This window comes from Tachyglossus aculeatus, chromosome 7 (genome assembly GCF_015852505.1).
Source record: "Tachyglossus aculeatus isolate mTacAcu1 chromosome 7, mTacAcu1.pri, whole genome shotgun sequence".
Classification (NCBI taxonomy): Eukaryota; Metazoa; Chordata; class Mammalia; order Monotremata; family Tachyglossidae; genus Tachyglossus; species Tachyglossus aculeatus.
In genome coordinates, this window is record NC_052072.1 from 23,569,652 (window position 1) to 23,586,277 (window position 16,626).

General features: G+C 48.3%; 1 protein-coding gene across 1 annotated transcript in view; it reads left to right on the top strand.

Annotated features, from left to right (window-relative positions):
- The first annotated feature begins 5,793 nt into the window (after positions 1–5,793).
- The window catches only part of PIGR (polymeric immunoglobulin receptor), a 41,357-nt gene continuing 30,524 nt past the window's right edge, over positions 5,794–16,626 (top strand). Inside the window, exon 1 of the mRNA XM_038749170.1 lies at positions 5,794–5,933. The gene's annotated coding sequence lies outside the window, so the exon portion shown is untranslated. The remainder of the gene's footprint in view (positions 5,934–16,626) is intronic.

Consider the following 16,626-nt stretch of genomic DNA (forward strand, 5'->3'; position numbering starts at 1 on the left):
ACTCCACAGTTGTTCTGCTCTGGGAAACCTATAAAAATATTTGGATGTCAGTAAATCAGGGCGGCCACCACAAGGAAGTAGCGGCCAGAAAAATCCCGGGGGGGGGGGGGGGGTCATCACCGCTGTGGGGAACAAATGCTGCTCTATCACCTCATCAAAGCGGCAGGTGCTCCCAACCAACTCCCCACCACTCCCCTCTTCCGCCGGAACACCTACTCTCTGCCACTTTTGATCTGACAGTAATAAAAATCTGGCAGCCAGTAATTTTTAGTCTGTAATATTTGTAAAATGTAGCCTTAAGCACTTAGTGCAGTACTCTGCACAGAGTAAGCACTCAGTAAATACCACCGATTGATTAGCATGTACCTTCCCATCTCCTCCCCCTTCACGCCTGCCCCATCCCAAAAAGTTTCGCTCTTCTTGTTACGGAAGGTTGGGGGCTTCTAAAGAGGGGTGAATCTCACTGTAGCTGAGGGGCTTGGTAGGTGAAGGAGGTTCTGGTCCCCCAGCCTGGCCCAAATTCCCAGTTATCCCAGCTTCCACCTCACTGTCAGCCAGAGCCCTGTGGTCAGTAGGTGGTGCTTAAAGAGCAGGTCCATCTCTCCCAAGCGCTTAGTACAGTGCTTTGTACACGGTGAACACTCAATGAATACAATTAAATATGAATATTGAGTGGACAGAGGAGAAGCAGATTTTATCAGAAACTCCTTGTACCAGTAGGCCTCTTCTTGGAGGCCAGCATGTGTGTGTGTGTGTGTGTGTGTGTGTGTGTGTGTGTGTGTGTGTGTGTGTGTGTGTGTGCGCGCGCGCGCGCGCGCGCGTAACAAAACTACCAACCCTATTACATTGAACTCTCCCAAGCACTTAGCACAGAGTTCTACACACAGTAAACACTCAATAAATATGGTTGATTGATTGATTGATTGATTCTGGTGCTAAGTTAGCATCTAGCCCTAATGGAGGTAGATTAATTTAGACCTTTCAGAGACACTGGGGTCCTTTTCTCCCTCTTCCCAGGAGTCCCCAGCCTGGGCATGAGTTAAATCCTTTCCTTCCACCTCTCTCCCTCTGTTCCTCCACTCCCCTGTTCTCTCCCCATCTTTGCCCCACCCCAAAATTCATTTGGAATTAGGACTTGCCCTGTATGGGCCAATAGTGAGCTGTGGGCTCTACAAAACAGTGCCTCCATTCCTGCCCTCTGGCCTGGCAGTTGCAAACGGATAAAATTTAATGGCCTTGGCACTGCAGCCTGGCACACAGGCCTCTCTCCTGTAAGACATGGTTGTAATCGTGAGCTTTTTTCTACTAAAACCCCACCTTCAGGAAGCCTTCTGAGGATAGTCTGAGAAGTATGTTGGCTTAACGGAAAGCACAAACCTGGGAGGTCGACACGTGCTCTCTCTTGCTACAATTCAAGTCCCTTTCCTCTTGCTCTGTCTTCTGGGGACATGGGGGACAACTGGTCAGCCAATGTTTCTACCAGCCTTCGTCAGAGGTCTCCTATCTTCCCTTTCCCAACCAGCCTCTCTCTACCAGAAAGCCTAGAATGCTAATCAGTTCCTTGTGGGCAGGGAATGTGCCTAGCAACTCTGTTATATTGTACTCTCTGAAGTGCTTAGTAAAGTTCTCTGCACAGTAAGTGCTCAATACCATTGATTGTTTATTTGATTGATAGAATGTAAGGTCCTTGGGAGCAGCTCCTTGTACTCTCCCAAGTGCTTAGTACGGTCCTCTGCACACAGTAAGTGCTCAATTAATACCACTGATTGATTGATAGACTGTAGGCTCTTCAGGAGATTGGGTCTATTGTATTTTCCTGAGTGTTTAGTACAGCACCCTGCACACAGTAAGCACTCAGTAAATATCCTTGATTGATTGATTAATTGACCGATTGACTATAAGCTCCTCGGGGGGCATGGAGTATGCCTACCAACTCTATTTTATTTTCCCAGGTGCTTAGTACAGAGCCCAGCATACAGTAAGTACTTAATAATACCTTTAATTGATTGATTGATAAAGGCCACTCTGGGGAGAGAGCCTGGGGCTATCCACCTGGTCTCTGTGTACCTTTTGCATACATACCTGTTCCCTTCTGCATATTAACACTCCAGAGGATCACGCATCCAGGCCCCCATGGCTTGTCCAGGCAGATGAGGTCAGGTAGAGGGGAGCCTGTTGTCATGCAGGGGTGGCAAGTGTGCCCTCTGCGTACACAGATTAGCCCAGGCATAGAAAGTTAGTTACCATATTTATTCAGCATTGGGGTAGACCAGGATCAGGAAATCACTGTGGACAGAGTCTCTGTACCATCCAGGGGCTCTGTATTGCCTTTCAAAGCCCTGGTGCCTCAGCAATCAGGCAGGATCAATGTTTGGGCCATGAAATGCTCTACTTATCACCCTCCCATCTCACACCCCCTCTCATCCCAGCCCTGTTCTCCCCAGCCCCAATCAAAATGTCATCTTTCAAATGAGGATTAAGACTGTGAGCCCTGTGTAGGACAGAGGCTGTGTCCAACTTGATTAGCTTGTATCTATCTCAGCGCTTAGTACAGTGTCTGGCATATAATAAATACTTAACAAATACCATAAAAAAAGGAAACACCTTTCATTTGGGGATAATGCAGCTGGGAATGTGGGCCTTTTCAGCCACACAAGTGGTCTTAGAAGAACTTCATTGTCAGTGGTGTCCTCTTTGAATACAAAGGACAACTATATATGTGAAAAGACACTGGAATATACAAATTAAGGTTAGGATTCAGAGGGTTAGGGCTAGGATTATGGTTAAGGTTAGGTTAGGGTTAGGGCTAGGGTTAACCAAAATAGTCTTTGGAAGGCCAAATAACCCGATTTAGATTAGCATATTTTGGACACATAATCAGGAGGACTAATTCTCTGGAGAAGACCCTAATGCTAGGAAAAGTACAGGGAAAATGTGGAAGAGGCAGACCAGCAGCTAGATTGATAGAGAACATAACAACGATAATGGAAGAACTGTTAGAAAGGTTGCAGATTATGGCAGAGGACAGGACGTTCTGGAGAAAGTATACCCATGGAGTCGCTATGAATCAGAAACGACCCGTCAGAACTTAACAGCAATAATAATACTATGGTTAAGGTTAGGGTTGGGGTTAGGGTTAGGGCTAGCGTTGAGGTTGGGTTAGGAAAAGTGCCTGGAACATAATAAGTGCTTAAAAAATACCATAAAAAGAAGGAAACACCTCTGGTTTTTGTGTAATGCAGCTGGGGCTATGGGTATATACAGTCCTAGGTGAACTTCACCGGGATGTCTTTTTTGAGTACAAAGGACCACTATATAAATGGAAGGACACAGGAATATACACAGCAATTAAGGTTAAGGTTAGGGTAAGGGTTAGGGCCAAGGTTATGGTTAGGGTGAGGGTCATGGTTACCGTTAGGGCTGGGTTTGTGGTTAAGGTTAGGGTTAGGGTTGGGTTAGAAACAGTGCCTAGAACACAATAAGTGCTTAGCAAATACCATAAAAAGTAAAAGAAAACCTCTGTGCTTTGTGCAATGCAGCTAGGACTGTGGGTCACACAAGTAGTTATAGGTGAACTTCACTGTCAGTGGTGTCTTCGAATACAAAGGACCACTATATCTATCTATATCTGTATATCTATCTATATATACAGTTCTCTCTCTATAGCTATAGATATAGATAGAGAGAGAACCGTATATATAGATAGATATATAGAACTATATATAGATATATAGAAATATATATATATACTCTTCTATATATATATATATAGAAGAGTACTGAGATATACACACTTGTATACATATATTCCAGTGTCCCAGCACTTATTCATATTGTTAATGAATGTCCTGTAAAACGTTTTACATATTTTCATGACCAGTTTTCAAGCCCATGCCCTTGTCATGTGAGGTTTTAGCTAAGAGAGTGTTCATGTTTTAGAGGTTTCATTTTTCCCATAACAACTGCAAACTCCTTGAGAGTGGAACCCAGGATTCTTTTATAAATAAAAAGAGCATCTAAAGCAGTCCTCTGTGCTCACAAAGTGGTCAATCAATTGTTTCTATTGATGGTGATGATGATGATGATGAGTCAGAAGGACCTGGGATCTAATCCCAGCTCTGCCACTTGTCTGCTGTGTTACCATGGGCAAGTCACTTCACTTTCTCTTTGCCTCCATTCCTTCAACTGTAGATTGGGGATTAAGACTGTCAGCCCCATGTGGGAAAGGGACTGTGTCCAACTTGATTTGCCAGTATCCACTCCAACTCCTGGTAAAGTGCCTGGCACATAGTAAGCACTAAACAAACACCACTATTATTACTATTATTGTTATTATCAAAAATGACAGAAAGGGCAATGTCCTCTTTCCTCCAATTTTGCTCCATTGATTGTCATGCACTCACATACCTGTTCCCTTCTGCATATAAACATCCCGTAGGATCATGCATCCAGGCCCCCATGGCTTGTCTGGGCAGATCTTCTAGACTGTGAGCCCGTTGTTGGGTAGGGATCATCTCTACATGTTGCCAACTTGTGCTTCCCAAGCGCTTAGAACAGTACTCTTGCACACAGTAAGTGTTCAATAAATATGATTGAATGAATAAATGAGGTCAGTTAGAGGGGAGTCTGTGGACATGCAGGGGTGGCAATATAGTCCTCTCTGACCTCACCCCCAATCCAGATCCTCAGAGAGAACTCACACTTTCCATGCACTGGCAATTTGCAAATCCAAATCATGGAGCTGCTGAGGTCCAGATGTGGAAGCTGAGCTCCGAGAAGGGGAAGTGAGTTGCTCCAGACCAGCCCCAATGGGTGACCAGGACCAAAATAGCACCCGGCGGGTCTGACCACTACACTCCTTCTCCCAGTTCCACTTCTGCTTCATCCCTTCCCCTCCAGGGAGCACAGCCTTGAGCTGGCTTGGATGGAGGGAGTCCAGCTTGCATGCTGGAACAGCGTGGGCCCTGTGGGGAGAGGGCTGTGGGTATGCACGCGTGTGTCGGGGAGATGTCTGGGGGAAAGGAAAGGGTGTTTGGGGGGTCTGCATCAAAGCACATTCAAGAAAACTGGCAAGGGAGCTGTGGTGTGTATCAAGGGAGAGAGGGTTGGGCCTTAATCGCCAGACTGACTTCATTCCCCCCCAGGAAGGGAAACTACCTAGCCAGGCCGGTCAGGGACCTGAAGGGTTATGTTGGCTAACACCCCCTCGGTCCCCAAGACAGGAGGACCTCAGCTGGTTACTTCCCTGCTGCCATCCCGGGCAGCCAAGAGGTTCCCCTCTGTTTCAGCCGACCACACTCCCTGAGCAGAATGATCACTGCGGGCCTGTTCCTAAGGTCAAGAGCAGAGGCCCAAAGGCAGTGAGCCTTGGCTTCGTTCGCCCGGTCTGAGCAGCCCCTCACTTGGCCAGATCAGGATCCACCTTGCCAGGAGCTGGAGAAACTCATCTCCGAGGAGCAAGAGCGGATCCCAGTTCTTGGGTGTCTTGTGGTGAATGGGGGAGGGTCTTCTGGGGACGGAAGGCATTCAACAAACACCGTTGAGCCAGCTCATGCTGACACCAGGCTGGGAAGACAGGGAGGGAGGCTGGGGGCTTAGAGGCACCCATAGGTCAGCTCCTGTGCTGCCCTTCATGGGATAGCAGGGGAGTCAGCTGGAGAATCTGAGGGAACCAGGAGGGGAAGAAAACTGAAGATCGGCAGGTGTCACGTGTCATCCGCTGGCCGGAGCGCGTGCGGGACATTGTCCCTTTAAGAATCTTCCACAGGTACAGGTCCAAGCGCCGGGGCAAGACATAAAACAGTTTCAGTTTGGGCAGCATCCAGTGCCCTGCTGGCAGTCGGCAGGGAGGTGGAGGTGAGACCTTCCTCAAGGGGACAGGAGACGGAGAGGCAAGAAGACTGTGTCCATAAGAGAAGGCGACAGGGAGTGAAGTAAGTGCAAGAGCCAGTTGGTGAGTGCGGTGTCCTGGAAAACCCTGGGAATGGAGAAGTGGACAGGGAGAGTCTGAGATTGAGGGGACACTGGGAGTTCTGAGCATCAAAGGCTCTTTAATGGTATTTGTTAAGTGTTTACTGTGCGCCAGGCACCGTACTAAGCACTGGGATGGCTACAAGCTAATCGGGTTGGACACAGTCCTGTCTCGCATGGAGCTCCCAGTCTAAATCCCCATATTACAGAAGAAGGAACTGAGGCCCAAGGTCACACAGCAGACAAGCGGCAGAGTCAGGATTAGAACCCAGGTCCCTCTGACTCCCGGGCCTGGGTTTTATCCTCTTGGCCACACTGGTTTTCTGGGTCTTCTATTCTTCACTGTGCTTCCAACCTGGAAACAGTTGCGGGCAGAGGGCCAGGCGGACCCCCTCCCCACAACCCCCTTTTAGGGATGGGGAGGAGGGTGAGGAGGAGTGGGGAAGTGAGGGAGACCAGGCGGTGAGGGAATGAGAGGCAGAAGCATCCCCCTGATATGGGGAGGAGAGGAACGCAAATCCCCAAATGCAGATATTTGGCAGTAAACCTAATCTGGTCCAGACCAGCCATGTGTTCCGTTCTATTTGCATCCAGCGCCATACCCTTGGAAGACACTTCACCATCCCCTTCCTGCAGTTCCAGCTGTGATGGAAACCACAGATGTGAATCTGAACCTGTGGCCTTTCTCCTCAGGGGCTAAGTCTTACTCTATGTCCTGCACTGGACTAAGCACTGGGGCTGATACAATGGGATTAGATGGGTCACAGTCTCCCAGGACGCATTTCTCAGCCTTTTCCCATCAACAACAGAGAACCAGGGTGGTCCTTCCTGGGTCTGTCCTCCACCCACACCCGGGGTTATAGATTAGAATAATTGTCCCCATTTTGCAGGTGAAGAAATCAAAGCTCAGAGATGTTAAGCGACAGGCCCAAGGTCACCCAGCAAGGTAGGAACAGCGCTGACGTAGGAGCCTCAGTTGGCGTTGCCCAACTCCTGGCATCAGTTTCTCGCCAGGAGGGCAGCTCCCTCCGCTCTGCAGACCCCAACCCACCCCCTTCCCCCATAGCAGTGAGGTTGGGAGCCTGCAAATTTTGGCCGGTTTCTTCAGAGAAGCAGCATAGTGCAGTGGCCTGCGCGTGGCCTAGAGCACAGGCCTGGGGGTCAGAAGGTTATGGGTTCTAATCCTGGCTCCCAGCTCTGTCCCTTGTCTGCTGTGTGATCTTGGGCAAGTCAGTTCACTTCTCTATGCCTCAGTTGCCTCATCTGTAAAATGGGAATTGAGACTGTGAGCCCATGTGGGACAGGGACTGTATCCAACCCATTTTTTTTTGTACCCACTCCAGCGCTTAGTAGAGTGCTTGGCACATAGTAAGCGTTTAACAAATACCACAACTATTTATAATGAGAAAGCCGCTTTTCTGCTATTTTCCCTGAAGAATTTTCCGGGAGTGGCAGTTCCACAGGGAAAATCTCCAAAAATCAAATTCCACTTATTTAAACACTAGTGGAGAGTCATGGCCCTCTTTGCCCCAACTCTGTTGCTGTCCAGAGAACACAAAGTAATAATGATGATGATGATAATGATGGCAATAACAGCAAGAATAATAACAATAATTATAATAATAACAATAATAGTTGCATTTGTTAAAGTGCATTCATGAGCCAATCACCATATTAAGTACTAGCTTAGATACAAGATCACTGGGTCGGTTGCAGTCCCTGTTCCACATTGGGCTCACAGTTTAAGTAGGAAGGAGAACAGGTATAGAATACTCATTTTGCAGATGAAGAAACTGAGGCACTGAGAAGTTAAGTGACCTGCTCAAGGTCAGCCAACGGACAAGTGATGTAGCCGGGATTAGAACCCAGCTCTGAGGTAGAAATCAACGAACTGCTGAGGATTTCCCATCACATAAACTGACCGGTTCTGGGGCTTCCATCGCCATGGGGAGCAAGACCCTTGTTGCTCACTAAGACACTGTTACTCTTCTCCCTGTCATTTGTCCACGTTACCCCCATGACACCGAGATGCAGAGAAGCCCACAGCTCCTGTTTGCCCCAGGGAGAGCACTACCGGTTCGCCCTGCTCGATTGCTATCTGTCTACATGCCCCAGGGACCTCTAGAAAATTTTGCTCTCGGGTTTGCACCCCAGGCCCCCCTCATCCCTCTGGAAAGGAGCAAGCTTCCAGCTCCTCAGACTCTTATCAGAAATGCACCCGGCGGGCATTGGAGCAGGAAGATCTGAGCAGCCTCTGGCCCAGGGGAACAGGTGTAAAGACTGTATGCGCTAGTGGAAAGAGCACGTGCCTGGGTGGCAGAAGGACCTGGGATTCATCCCAGTTCTACCACTTTCCTTCAATCGTATTTATTGGGTGCTTACTGTGTGCAGAGCACTGTACTAAGCCCCTGGGAAGTTCAATTCAGCAACAAATAGAGACAATCCCTGCCCACAACCGGGCCCACCACTTGTCTGCTGCTTGACCCCGGGCAAGCCACTTCACTTCTCTGGGTCTCTGTTACCTCATCTGTAAAATGGGGATTACGACTGTGAGCCTCGTGTGGAACCAGGACCGTGTTCAACTTGATGAGCTTGAAATAATCATAATAATGATGGTATTTGTTAAGCGCTTACTATGTGCAAAGCACTGTTCTAAGCACTGGGGAGGTTGCAAGGTGATCAGGTTGTCCCACGGGGGGCTCACAGTTTTAATTCCCATTTTACAGATGAGGTAACTGAGGTACAGAGAAGTTAAGTGACTTGCCCAGAGTCACCCATCTGACAGTTGGTGGAGCCGGGATTTGAACCCATGACCTCTGACTCCAAAGCCTGTGCTCTTTCCACTGAGCCACACTGCTTCTCTGTACCTGCCCCAGCGTTTGGTACAGTGCCTGGCAGTTAATAAGGGCTTAAAAAATACCATTAATAAAAAAAGAAAAGAAAGAAAAATGTCAATTTCCGTCCCCAGCTCTGGGCAGCCTCCTGGGTGCCGGAGTCACTGCAGTTCAGCTGTCTGATGGTTGCCTCTCAGACCCCGGAGCCTGGCTGTTTGAGCGCCTAGTCTGTAGTATCTTTCTGCTCCCCAGAACAAGGCCAGAGCAGCAAAGCCAGCTCTTTATAGGGAGGCAGATGCTAATGGTCCGGTGTGGTGGATTTCACCATCAGAGGCCAAAGAGCAGCATGTCCTAATGGAAAGAACGTGAGGCTGCGAGTCAGAGGAACCTGGGTTCTAATCCCGTTCCCGCAACTTGTCTACTGTGAGACCTTGGGTAAGTCACTTCACTTCTCAGTTACCTCATCTGTACAATGGGGAATAAGACTGTGAGGTAACTGAGGCACACAGAATACTATTATTATTATTATTATTATTATTCACAGTGCCTAAGTTACCTCATCTGTAAAACGGGGAATAAAACTGTGATGTAACAGACACAGAGAATAATATTTTTATTCTCTGCACCTCAGTTATCTCATTGTAAAATGGGGAATAAGACTGAGATAACTAAGGCACAGAGAATATTATTATTATTATTATTCTCTGTGCCTCAGTTACCTCATCTGTAAAATGGGGAATAAGACTGTGAGGTAACTGAGGCACACAGAATACTATTATTATTATTATTATTATTATTATTATTATTCACGGTGCCTAAGTTACCTCATCTGTAAAACGGGGAATAAAACTGTGATGTAACAGACACAGAGAATAATATTTTTATTCTCTGCGCCTCAGTTATCTCATTGTAAAATGGGGAATAAGACTGAGATAACTAAGGCACAGAGAATATTATTATTATTATTCTCTGTGCCTCAGTTACCTCATCTGTAAAATGGGGAACAGGACTGTGAGATAACAGGCACAGAGAATAATATTTTCATTATTCTCTGCACCTCAGTTATCTCATCTGTAAAATGGGGAATGAGACTGTGAGCTCCATGGGACTGCGTCCAACCTGCTTAGCTTGTATCTACGTCACCGCTTAGTACAGTGCATAGTAAGCACTTAACAAATACCATAAAAACAAGGGCAGCCACTTCCCTCCTCTATTCCCTCTCTTCAGCTCAGCGGTGCTTGCAGAACTGAGCAGTCAGTCAGGCCCTTCCTGCTATATTGTTCTCTCCCAAGCATTTAGTACGGTGCTCTGCACACAGTAAGTGCTCAATAAATACAACTGATTGACTGACTGACTGACTCCCTGCGGCTCGGGAAGGCAGGCCTGGGACTCCCCTTCGGAGCCCTGCCTGGGAACTGGATTCCTGAGTCCCCAGGTTGGAACTGCAGCCCTGGGCCCGCCCCAGACTCTGCAGCTTGGAGAAACAGAGACAGCCTAGTGGAAAGAGCACAGGCCTGGGAGTTGGAGGACTTGATCCTGTCTATCTCGCTGCGGACCTCTTGTCCACGTCCTGCCTCTGGCCTGGAACACGTTCCCTCCTCATATCCGACTCTCCCCCTTCTCAAAGTCTTACTGAAGGAACAACTCCTCCAAGAGGCCTAAGCCCTCCTTTCCTCTTTTCCCACTCCCTTCTATATAATAATGATAATAATAATGGCATTTATTAAGCGCTTACTATGTGCAAAGCACTGTTCTAAGCGCTGGGGAGGTTACAAGGTGATCAGGTTGTCCCACAGGGGGCTCACAGACTTAATCCCCATTTTACAGATGAGGTAACTGAGGCACAGAGAAGTTAAGTGACTTGCCCAAAGTTACACAGCTGACAATTGGCAGAGTCGGGATTTGAACCCATGACCTCTGACTCCAAAGCCCATGCTCTTTCCACTGAGCCATGCTGCTTCTATATCACCCTCACTTGCTCCCTTTATTCTTCCCCATGCTCAGCCCCACAGCACTTATGTACATATCTGTCATTTATTTATTGATATTATTGACTGTCTATCCCTCTTTACCGTGAGCTCGTTGTGGGAAGGGAAAGTGTCTGTTGTATTGTTATATTGTACTCCTCCAAGCACTGAATGCAGAGCTCTGCACACAGTAATCGCTCATGACTGACTGAGTTCTAACCCAGCTCCGCTACTTGCCCGCTGTGTGTGACCTTGGACAAGTCAATTAACAGCTTTTTGTCTCAGCTGCCTGGTCTATAAAATGGGGATTCAAAATGTGTTGGTAATGGTGGTATTTATTAAACACTTATTATGTGCCAGGCACCGTTCTAAGCGCTGATACAAGATAATTATTTTGGACATAGTCCCTGTCCCACAGAGGGCTCACGATCTTAATCCCCATTTTACGGATGAGGTAACTGAGGCCCAGAGAAGTGAAGTGACTTGCCCAAGGTCATACAGGAGACAAGTGGCAGAGCTGGATTTAGAACCCAGATCCTGTAACTTCAAGGCCTGGGCTGTTTCCTGCTACGAGAAGCAGCGCGGCTCAGAGGAAAGACCATGGGCTTGGGAGTTAGAGGTCATGGGTTCTAATCCTGGCTCCACCACTTGTCAGCTGTGTGACTGTGGGCAAGTCACTTCACTTCTCTGTGACTCAGTTCCCTCATCTGGAAAATGGGGATTAAGACTGTGAGCCCCATGTGGGACAACCTGATTAGCTTGTATCTACCCCAGTGTTTAGAACAGTGCTTGGTGCATTCATTCAATCATATTTATTTGAGCGCTTACTGTGTACAGAGCACTGTACTAAGCGCTTGGGAATATAGTAAGCACTTAACAAATGCCATCATTATTATTATTATTTCCACTAGGCTACACTGCTTCTTTGTTGTGCCTCCCCTTTAGACTCATGAGCCCCAAGTGGGACAGGGACTGTGTCTAATCTGATTGGCTTCTACCTTCCACAGCACTTAGCACATGGTAAATGCAAGCGCTTCATACAGCGCTCAAGTGCTTAGTACAGCACTCAAATGCTTAGTACAGCACTCAAGCACTTATTGCAGGGCTCTGCACACAGTAAGCGCTCAGTAAATATGATTGAATGAATAAAAAACCATTATTACCGGAGCCCTCTGTCTTCTGGATGACCCCAAAGGAATGAGTTCCTTTCCCATTTCCCTGGGGCCCCATGGCTCTCCCTCAACAGGGAGACTCCAAGGGCGTAAAAGAGGAGACTCTGCTGGCCTTTATGTAGTTGTATGTCCCGATGCCAAGCTGGTGGCATAAGCCGGGTAGACGCAGGAAAATCAGAGATGGCTGGGCCTGAACACAGTTCCAAGCAACAATAATAGTCTTTCTGACTCTTCTGTTTCCGTTGCATCCTTTCACTAAGAGCTCTAAGTACCTTCACCTCTGGGCCTTGTTTACCCTTCCAAAGTCCCTGGGAAGCAGGCGGTACCATATTGAGGTATTTCAATGACTGGGCAAATAAGCAAATTTGTCTTTTTCCCGTTGTCCACCAGAGACGGTTTTAGGGACTGGACCAAGTGGCCGGGGGACCCTCTGAATGCTGTCACTTTGTGGTAGGGTTGGAGCGAGAAACTATAGTAGTCCCACTCTGGGAACTGCCCCCTCCCCAAATCTAGTCTGGGGATGGGGGCTTTGTGGCTTTCAACATCACACTGGCCTCAGCCTCAGGAGGGCCAATTGAAGGAACGGCAGGTAGAGGTGTCGTTCATCCTTCCCTGCAACCCTAATTACCCCCTCCCCTCGGTTTACCCCGTATATCTCCACACCCCCGTCTCCAAGGCCTTCAGGGAAGGTAGGTATGATTCTACTGGCCCATCCCTCCATTTGCTGATGGAAAATCTGCAGCCCAGAGAGGCAAAGTATCTTAATCAAGACTGAACTCCTTATCTTCCCTCCCAAACCCTGCCCTCTCCCTGACTTTCCCATCACTGTTGACGGCACTACCATCCTTCCCGTCTCACAAGCCCGCAACCTTGGTGTCATCCTCCACTCCGCTCTCTCGTTCACCCCCCACATCCAATCCATCACCAAAACCTGCCAGTCTCACCTCCGCAACATTGCCAAGATCCGCCCTTTCCTCTCCATCCAAACCACTATCCTGCTCGTTCAATCGCTCATTCTATCCCGACTGGATTACTGCATCAGCCTCCTCTCTGATCTCCCATCCTCCTGTCTCTCCCCACTTCAATCCGTACTTCATGCTGCTGCCTGGATCGTCTTTGTGCAGAAATGCTCTGGGCATGTTACTCCCCTCCTCAAAAATCTCCAGTGGCTACCAATCAACCTATGCATCAGGCAAAAACTCCTCACCCTCGGCTGCAAGGCTGTCCATCACCTCGCCCCCTCCTACCTCACCTCCCTTCTCTCCTTCTACAGCCCACCCCGCACCCTCCACTCCTCTGCCACTAATCTCCTCACTGTGCCTCGTTCTCGCCTGTCCCACCATCGACCCCCGGCCCACGCCCTCCCCCTGGCCTCCCTCCGCACATCTGCCAAGTTAGCTCTCTTCCTCCCTTCAAAGCCCTACTGACAGCTCACCTCCTCCAGGAGGCCTTCCCAGACTGAGCCCCTCCTTCCTCTCCCCCTCATCCCCTTCCCCATCCCCCCTGCCTTACCTCCTTCCCCTCCCCACAGCACCTGTATATATATATGTTTGAACATATTTTTTACTCTATTTATTTATTTATTTAATTTGTACATATTTATTCTATTTATTTTATTTTGTTAATATGTTTTGTTTTGTTGTCTGTCTCCCCCTTCTAGACTGTGAGCCCTCTGTTGGGTAGGAACCGTCTCTATATGTTGCCAACTTGTACTTCCCAAGTGCTTAGTACAGTGCTCTGCACACAGTAAGCACTCTATAAATACGATTGAATGAATAATAACTGCAGTATTTGTTTTACACCTTACTGTGTGTCAAGCACCTTACTAAATGCTAGGAGTAGCTTAGTGGAAAGAGCAAGGGTTTGGGAGTCAGAGGTCAAGGGTTCTAATCCCGGTTTCACCACTTGGCAGCTGTGTGACTTTGGGCAAGTCACTTAACTTCTCTGGGCCTCATTTATCTCATCTGTAAAATGGGGATTAAGACTGTGAGCCCACTGTTGGGTAGGGACTGTCTCTATATGTTGCCAACTTGTACTTCCCAAGCGCTTAGTACAGTGCTCTGCACACAGTAAGCGCTCAATAAATACGATTGATGATGATGATGATGATGCAACCTCCTCAGCGCTTAGAACAGTGCTTTGCACACAGTAAGCGCTTAATAAATGCCATTATTATTATTATTATTATTTAGAGCGAAATTCTGTCATCAGCTAAGGCCAAAGTGGTCCAAAGTCCCAGAGGCTGCTAATCCCTCTAGGGGATGATGAGGGCTGGCACGCCAGTCCTCCAACTGGGAGTTGGCAGGCGGAGGTGTAGAGGGGGTACATAATAATAATAATGATGGCATTTATTAAGCGCTTACTATGTGCAAAGCACTGTTCTAGGTACATCCTCCGGCCTTGGCCTTTGGCGGGGGAGAAGAAAGGGCAACTGCTCAGGATTGGCAGAGGGACCACGGGACAGTGCCACGGGGTCAAGGTGGTAGGGGGAGCGTGTGCGTGGGAGAGGAGTCCCTGAACTTGGTTCCTCCCCAACCAAGCCTGCCCCTATTGGAAGCTGATGTGGGAGAGGCCCCACGGGGCAAGGTTTTCCACGGCATACTCTGGGCATTGCCAGACTGCCCCTCCGCCCTCCCTCCTGTTTCCTGTAATTCTGCTGGGCAAACTTGCTCCCCCATAAATTCTGTTAATCTTCTCCTGCCACTCTTGGGCTACAATGCTCTTTCAGCTGTGTCCCGCCAACACCCCCCTCCTCCCCCCACCAACTGCCCCCCACCCCGGGATTTAAGCTCTCTGACTGGCCAGACTCGGCTTCCCCCACCATCCTCACCAGGAAGAGAGGCACATCCCTGGGCACGGGCCAGGAGATGCAATCAGCCGCAGAACTATAGCACCTTCATGCAGGCAGGAAGGAGAGGGCTGCCCAGTCCAAGGAAAACAAGCCTATTTGAGGGCAACACAGTGAAGGCTTTTGTCATCCCAGCGAGGCTCCTTCTCCTTCATTCATTTGGCCTCACAATTCCCTCCTCTTTAGCCAGATCTATGTCCCTCACTCTTCCTTGCCTCAAGAGAATCGCTGAAGCGGTGTGGCCTAGTGGAACGGGTGCAGGCCTGGGATTCAGAGGACCTGGGTTCTAATAATAATTATGGTATTTGTTAAGTGCTTATTATTTGCCAAACATCAAACTAAGCACTCGGGTAATAATAATAATAATAATGATAAAAATAATAATGATGGCATTTGTTAAGCATTTACTATGTGCCAAACACTGTTCTAAGTGCTGGGGGGATACAAGGTAATTGGGTTGGACACAGTCCCAGCCCCACATGAGGCTCAAAGTCTTAATCCCCGTTTTACAGTTGAGGTAACTGAGGCACAGAGAAATCGAGTGATTTGCCCGAGATCTCACAAGCAGACAAGTGGCGGAGCTGGGATTAGAACCCAGGTCCTTCTGACATGCAGATCCTTGCTCTATGCGCTAGGCCACACTATTCTGATCCTCCTCTCCACTGTAAAGTCCCCCTCTAGGCTGTAAGATTACTGTGGGCCGGGACCATGTCTACCAATTCTATTGTTCTGTCCTCTCCCAAGCATTAGTACAGTACTCTGCACACAGTAAGCTCTCAGTAAATGCAATTGCTTGTTTGATTAATCTCCGCTCGGCCACTTGTCTGTTGTGTAACCATGGGCAAGTCACTTAAATTTTCTGCGTCTCAGTTTCCTCCTCCTGAGACTGTTCTCCCCATTCCTGAGACTGTGAGCCCCATGCGGGACAAGGCCTGCATCCTACCTGATTAACTTGTTTCTACCCCAGGGCTTAGAACAGTGCTTGACACTTAGTAAGAACTTAATAAACGCCATTTAAAAAAATCAAAAAACAGGGGGCATGGGAAATTCTGCCATTGCATAAGAGACCCAAAGAGAAGCAATGTCTTGCCACGAGATGTGCAGAGCTTTGGGGGTGGGAGAGAGCTGGAAAGGGTCCAGAGATTTGCCTTCCATAGACTGGCTCAAGCCTGGTAGCAATGACTCTTAATCCAATCCCAGTTGCAGTAGGGGTAGCGACCCACACATTCTCTCTAATACACCCATCTGCATCCAAGAATTGCAGCTTCCTAGCTTCGACCCCCCTCTCATCCTCCTCTCTGTAGTGCTGGGCAGCCTCAGTAGCCAGTACCTTGCTATTTATTTATTTATTCAAGGGTATTTGTTAAGCACTTTCTATGTGCTAAGCACCGTATGAAGCACTGGGGTAGATACAAGCTAATCGGGTTGGACACCGTCCACGTCCCACGTGGGGCTCACGATCTCAATCCCATTTTATAGATGAGGAAACTGAGCAGCTGAGAAGTGAAGTAACTTGCTCAAGGTCACACAGCAGACAAGGGGAGGAGCGGGGATTAGAACTCAGGTCCCCTGGACTCCCAAGCCCACTCTCTTTCTAGTGGCCATGCAAGCTGAGGCTCTCTAATTAGGCAGTAATCTCCTTGAAGGTAGGAGTCCTATCTCCCAACTCAGTACTCTCCCAATCAGTCAGTGGAATTTATTGAGCACTTCTGATGTGCAGAGCACTGTACTAAGAGTTTGGGAGAGTACACCAGAATTAGCAGACAAATTCCCTGTCCATAAGGAGCTCACGGTGCCCTGCGCACAGTAAGTGCTCAGTGAATACCAATAATTGA